Raw genomic sequence first — 7,489 nt, 5'->3', positions numbered from 1 at the left:
ACTCCAGCACAGAGGTACAATAAGATTGTGCCATTTGTCCTTTTTAAGCCATATTGCTGTGTCTTTTCATATACCAAAAAAAGATCTAATTGTACTAATTCTGTGCTTGTTATGCTAATCACGTCATAGCTGCTACTCTCTCTGAAATAGAATTAATTTCCGGCGTCTCTGTGTCACTACATGATTTGTTTAATCTGATTTTAAAATGGCCATCTCATAAGAATATGATTTTTTTTCCTTTAGAAAGTACAATTAGTTTAAATGACAATTATCTGCAAGAGCTCAAATTTTTACATTGCAAAACAGAAATTGAAACTTTACGCTCTTTGGTTTCTTATGGCCTGTTTCTATTTGACACACGTTTTTGCTGTATTTGGGCATATGTCCACACAAACAAATGTAATGTGTAAACAGGGCAGCGGCTGTGAGCATCGTGGCCCATTGCCTAGTGATCACAATCACAACCGGGAATTGCTTCTGCAATTAGCCAGTTCACACATTACATTTCTCTGTGAGAACATATGGCAAGAAAGGACTGAAACAGAAATTGTTCAAAGGCTTGGATCCAGCTAATGTTAGTCATGCCTGAGGCCCTAAAAGTGATGGGAACAATCAAAACCTACTTTCAGAGGAGTAGCTAGGTCATTTGACACCCGGGGACCATAAATTTTTGTCACCCCATATGACTTAATTAATTAATCAATTAATAATTAATATATTGTTTAATTAATTAATTCACTTTTTATACCACCCTTCCTCTAAGCAGCTCAGGGTGGTGTACATGGTTCCTCCTCTTATTTTGTCCTCACAACAACCCTGTGAGGTAGGTGAGGCAGAGATAGTAATAGTCATGACATGGAATGAATAATAATAATGGCCAGAAAAATTAATGCAGTGAATATTTCCCCACAAGCAATGAATGAAATTCTGCATCTAATGTTATATAACATGATGGTATTATTACTAAAAGCCACGATTTCCAGAATTTTGGTCACTAGGGTGTCAGCCCCCCCCCCCCCATGTCTCATTGGCCTGTTTTGAGTTAAGGCAGTGGTTCTCAAACTTTTAACACAGGAACCCACTTTTTAGAATGACAATCTGTCCAGGACCCACCAGAAGTGATGTCATGGCTGGAAGTGACATCATCAAGCAAAATAAAATAATTATAAATAATTAAAACAGATAAATAAGGGGAAGCCAGCCCTGTTTCACCAAATTTTCTCTGTAGCCTGCCTGCAATAACAACCCCCCCCCACACACACACACAGATAAATCAGTGAGGTTTTCAGCCCTCCCCAGTGCCTGCCTTACCAGTTCAAGCCTCTGGTTTATTCTTTGGTGGGGGGCTGCCTTCTGGAGCATTTGTTGAGCTCCACTTTCATTAGATGGGGACCATGCAGGTAGCCTTGCATTCCTCTTTGCCTGACTTGACCAGGAGCCAAGGCACATTTGCTTATTCACGAGGAAACGTGACCCTGTGGCTTACTTTCACTTTCCATAGGGCTCAATACATTCGTCTGCTTGGGGGTAGGGACTTCCTTCTTGCATTTTTTGGGGGGGGGTTGCTTTCATTGGATAGGAACCATTCTGGTGTCATTGGATTCCTCTCAGCCTGCCCTTTCCAACAAACTATGGCAAGTTTGTCTACTCGCAAGTAAACACGTTATATGGCTCAGTTTCATTTTCCATAGGGTTCCATGCATTTTTTTGTTTCCAGTGTTTTGACCATAACTTTTGATCTAATTGAGATATTTCAGTCCGGTTTTTTGCGTTGCATTCTACTAGAAAATCCACATCCAACGGTATATGGCATGATGGGGTTACTCCTAACCTTCGCGATGTTAGCGATGTTGGGGCATTTGTGGTGTTACACCCCCCAAGGGTGGTACCCGGAGCAGACCACCTCCGCCCCCTGCTAGCTATGCCACTGCATACTATTCTGTTAGTTTCGATGGAATTGAGTCATAAGTAACTTCTGGAGTTGGACTTTAGTGTTTGGCAACTGATGAGAAAAGATCCATAGTCTTGTGGCACTTCACACATGATGCCAAATACTGCATTCCCTTTCTTCTCCCCACTTCATTCCCCACTGAGACTTCTCTTTTCCTACTTTCCTTCCTTCCTTCCTTTTTTTTTTTTTTTTTTACTCAGTGCACGCACTTCCACAGCTGCACTCCTTCTGAAAGAGGAAGTGGAGGAGAAGAGTAGGGGGGAGATGCTCTAGCTAGACTGTCCCCCACCCAGTGGTGTCACTGGGGTTTGTGTCATCCCATACAGGAGGCCACTGCATCACCCCCTTGATGGACCTGCTCCCATGCAGTGGGCGGGGTAATGCACAGGGCGGTGCGTGTGGTGGTGCACCATTGCCCTGCCCGCACTGGCTTTTTTGACTATAACTTTTGAGAGAATTGGGATATTTCAACATGCCTTGCTTCATTGCATTCCTCATGAAATTACGCATTGAACAATACAGAACATGATGGCATTATTCAAAAATCCAAGGTTTAAAAAAATTTGGCTAGTAGTGGTGTCACCCCTCCCAGTGTGTGATCTGGTGTGGTCCACACCCCCCACAACCCCCTAGTGATGCCACGGCCCGCACTTTCTACTCTCCTCCACATCATTCATTCATTCTATTTTTATTCTGCTTTTCTCCCAGATGGGTACCCAAAGTGGCTTACAAAACCATGTTAGATATATCAAAACAATTCATAACAAATAAAACAACTAAAAAACATCAAGCAAGTAGCAACCCCCTACCCCCCCCCACACACACACACAAAGAGTCAAGCAGCAAAACTGATAAACTACCAAACAGTAGTAAAACAGACCCATAAAATCCATGGAATAGTCCAGCACTAAAATGATCATAATAAACTCAGAAGGCCAATCTAAAAAAAAATGTTTTTAAGGCCCTATTGGAGGGTTTCATCCAGATCTCAACCACCTCCAGGCAGTGCTCTAGGACAGTGATTTTCAGCCTTTTTCATCTCAGGGCACACTGGCAAGGCACTAAAATGGTCAAAGCACTAAAATGGTCAAGGCACACCATCAGTTTTTTGACAATTGACAAGGCACACTGTGCTGTCAATGGGGGCTCACATCCCCCAGTAGCCCTACTAATAAATGACCCAAATTCCCACCGCACACCTGGGGACCATTCACGGCACACCAGTGTGCCACAGCACAGTGGTTGAAAATGGCTGCTCTAGGATCTCAACAGCCCCATTGGTCTCTGATGAAAATGAGAGATAGAGTGTCATCAGCATATTGATGGTACCCCACTCCAAATCCCTGGATGATCTCTTCCTGCAGTTTCATGTAAATGTTAAATAGCATAGGGGGCAAAACTGACATGGACATCAAATAGGTACCCCCCCCCCCAGCACTACCATCTGGGACCTACCAACCAAGTAAGAGCAGAACCACATCCAAACAATACTCCCAATTCTCCAATTTAGCCAATCAGCCCAGAAGAACACCACACTTGATGGTGTGAAAGTCATTGAGAGGTCTAGTAGAAGCAATAGGGACACCCTACCCCTGTCCAGTTCCAAGTGTAGGTCATCCACCAAAGTGACCAAGGCCATCTCTGTCACAAAGCCCAGCCTGAAGTTGGATTTCAAGAGGTAGATATTTACAGTATACTGCTATCAGATAAAATATGATGGATATTTATATCAGATAAAATATGAAGAGTATACCATTTTTCACTGCAATGATAAAAGAACCCAGATTTTTCCTGTACAGAATCACCACAAATTCTTCAGTTCACTCATACTTCCTCTCTGGCCACCTCTATCAAATGCCTGAAGTATCCTGGAGCCTCAAACCATTCTGCTAACTCTCCCCCCCCCCAATCTATGTGTTTTATTTTTCCACCCATCCAGATTTTCTTTAACGTAGACAGCCTCTCTTCTACATTCTTCTCATCTGCTTCTCACTTCCAATAAATATTTTCCATTTTGTTGTTGAGCTACAGCCTGGTCTGAGTGCACATGATACTGCCACCTTCTTGAAGCACATCTGGTCCAGCCTTTAGTACCTGGATGGTGGATTTCTTGGGAACCCAAAATGCACTGCTGTGAGCTCCACTGAAAAAGGTAAAAAATAAAGGAAAAGAATGAAGAAAAATTTGTTGGCAGTGATACTAGCCTTGGGAGGAGGAGGAAGACTGCCTTTCCCAAAATGATTAGACAATATTTTGAATTGAACAATGTGATGAGATCCTATTCAGAGGTGGCCAATCCATTAGGTGAGCTGATGCAGGCAGGTGAGAAGGCAGTGGATTTGGGGTGCCCGTCACCCTGAGTGCCACAGTATCCCTCCAGCCTACTGCAGAAACAACCCATACTGATCTGCTTTCCATTCTGTAAAAGCAAGCAGAAAGTGAATCACCTGCCTCCTTGTCTTGCTCCTGGCAGAGTTACTTCAAACCATGTCAGTACAAGACTTTCAGTTTGAATTAGAGGGACCATTCGAAAAAAAGGAGCTCCTTCATTCACATGGTCCCTTTAAATCAAACCTGAAATCCTGCATTTCCAGAATTGAAGAAACCGCATGAGAAGTGCAATAAGTGATTGGTTTTTTGTTTTTTCTTCTTCTCAGTTGTGCAGTGGTGGACCTGAGGCAGCATGGGGCAGCATTCTGAGTCATACTGCCACTGATCCTATTTATTATTCAGTTAATTCCAAATGAAGGGGTGGGACTGTCTCATGTGGCACAGAAATTTTGTGTATGCTTCAAAAGACTGCCTAAGGTGTGTGTTGGGATCACTATGGCAAATGGGTCTCAGAGGGTATGATTTGGGGTGAGTTGGTAGGAGTGGCACTCTCACATGGGTCTTTTCACTGTTAGTTAATGGACTTACCAAAGGAATTTTTACTAATAGTAAAAAGATTTTGGACTTTGCTGGTTGAGTGACCAGACTCCCTGGGTCATTCAGGGCGCAATCCTAACCCCTTATGTCAGTGCTTTCCAGCACTGACATAAGGGCAATGCAGCTCCGAGGGAAGGGAACAAACATTCCCTTACTTTGAGGAGGCCTCCGTGAGTGACACCCAACTGCAGGATGCAGCACTCGTCCCATTGGCACCGCTATGCCAGTGCTGGAAAGATTGCACCCTCAGTTGCTTCTCTGCTCTGACTTAACAATAATGATCCCCTCCATTGATTTGTTAGGTTTGATGCTTCTTTGGGCAGGCATGAATTCTTTTGGTCATATTTTCAAAAATATAGACTTGAGCGACACCACACAGATAGGGGTCTTTTATTCCTAAGTACATGTGATTTTGCTATAATAGCCAGGCTGAAGGACAGCTTTTACTGAGCAAGTAGTATAGAGCTGTACTTTGTATCTCAGACAAGGTGTTCAGGGTGGTTTGAGAGAGAGCAAGAGTGCCCCCTTTTGGAACTTTAAAGGCTGGGGAAATCAGTGACTTGTAAAGTCTTCCCTAATCCCTTCTCAAGATGCGTGCCTCATCAAGGGATCGGTTGTACTTCCTACTGCTGTCTTTCCCTGAGATTCTCTTGCATTCCTTAATAAAGCAATAGACATAGAAGAATTCCACCACCCTTGCCAGCAACCACAGAAGTCTAAAAGTAAGTTAAAAGGTAACTCTTCTCAGGAATGCAGCTATGAAAATGGGAATGTTTGATTTTGTTGTCTATATCCCCAGCAGAATAATTGTATTAAAAAATCACTTCAGAGACTGGAGCATATAATCTGCGGTGAAACTGCTATCCCTTCCTGAAGTTTCAAAAGACCCTTTCAAACAACATTAAACATTATTATTAACCAAGAGCTCACCTCCAGAAAATTCTTCAAATAAAACGGCTCCAAAACACAACTATTTTTATTCCATATTTAATAGGAAAAACACTCAGGGATTTTAGATTGACTAAAAAATATTTTTAAAAATGGCTGGCTATTTCAAATGCATCAACAAGGATTCTGGCTTTTTTCAAGAAAGACATTTATTGGAACCTTGTTCCTCTTATTACAGAACTGGATAAATTAGTGAACTGGTACACTGCTCAGCTGGATTCCGTTATGCTGTTTATTTATTATGTATTTGGTAAATTTGTTAGCTGCTCTCCAGCATAAGCTCTCAGGGCAGCGTACAGTCAAAGAATAAAGACAATACCATTCTTTAAAAAACTGCAGAGACAGGTAACAGCACATCATAAAAGCACCGAAGCAGCAACTATCATCAGTCAAAAAAAAAAAAAATCCAGCAAAACCACAGCACTGCTGCTGAAAACTGTCTCTTGGCATGTTAAAGCTGTGGATAAGTTAAGAAACATTGCCTGGCTTCAGAAAGACATTAAGATTGGTGCCAATGCTGAGGAAAGCATTCTAGAAAAATGGATGGACACAACTTGAAAGTACCAGGACCCTACCATGAAGTGGGGTGAAGCAGGCCACTTCAGGTGGCAGTTGGTTTTCAAGGGTAGAAGAAGAAGGCACCCTCAGCATCTCTGCCAATGATTTATTTATTTATTTATATCCCACCTTTCCCATGCCAAGCAAATGCCCAAGGCGGCTTACAAAGCTCTATATTAAAGTACAAAGTATCACACAGGTAAAAAGAAAAACATCAGACAAGGCATTCCGACATTAATTTTAACATTACGTATTGAAATGTAAATTAATACAGAGCAAAAATCTAACAAATATCATTGGGCCAATAGGGAACAAATTAGTCTAGGGAAGCAGTCAAGTCACAGTTGAATTTCAGAGGCACAGAGGGCAAATATTCATTCAGCATTCAAATGCTAGGCAAAGCAAATATGTTTGGAGCCTTTGCTGAAAAGCCATGAGGGAGGGAGTAGATCTCAATTACCCTGAAAGGGAATTCCCTAGTTGTGGTGCCACTACAGAGAAGGCTTGCCCCCGAGCTGCCACTTGATGCCTTGCAAAGGCAATGATGCCATGCAGAGGAATGGTTGGCAACCTTCAGTCTCGAAAGACTATGGTATAAGCCTACAGCACCCAGTATTCCAAAGCGGTCTCCCATCCAAGTACTAACCAGGCCTGACCCTGCTTAGCTTCTGAGATCAAATGAGATCAGGCATGTGCAGGGTAACAAGGGAGGGGGAAAAGGTAGAAACAGCTTGACCCCTTCCAAATAGCAGAGGCCAAGGGAGGGTGGTTTAAAAGGAGAAATGAATTGGTGTGCATGTGATTTTAATAGCGGAAAGAACGAGGAAGGAAAGGAGGAGAAACTATTTGGTGCTCCAGGCAGCAAAGTGTCATAGGCTGGCTCTAGTTCCACCCCTTTGTTGCCTTGCACCATCCATGCTTGCCTTTGCCAAAAGCTCCTAAACAGAACAGTCCACTTTTTCTAAGGCAGCAGTAACTCAGTATTGGTGATTCACAAGAAGGTGAACAAATTCATACAATTGAATTAATTGATACAGCCAGCCTTGGTACATCCTGCTGATGGCATCCTTTTTTGATGGCGCATCATGGAGATCTGATAAACAA

General features: G+C 42.6%; 1 pseudogene; it reads right to left on the bottom strand.

Annotated features, from left to right (window-relative positions):
• Positions 1-6,982: 6,982 nt before the first annotated feature.
• LOC136642769 (5S ribosomal RNA) lies at positions 6,983-7,101 on the bottom strand (annotated as a pseudogene).
• Between the last annotated feature and the right edge of the window lie 388 nt (positions 7,102-7,489).

This window comes from Tiliqua scincoides, chromosome 2 (genome assembly GCF_035046505.1).
Source record: "Tiliqua scincoides isolate rTilSci1 chromosome 2, rTilSci1.hap2, whole genome shotgun sequence".
NCBI classification, from domain to species: Eukaryota; Metazoa; Chordata; class Lepidosauria; order Squamata; family Scincidae; genus Tiliqua; species Tiliqua scincoides.
This window is presented reverse-complemented; position numbering and strand designations above follow the sequence as displayed.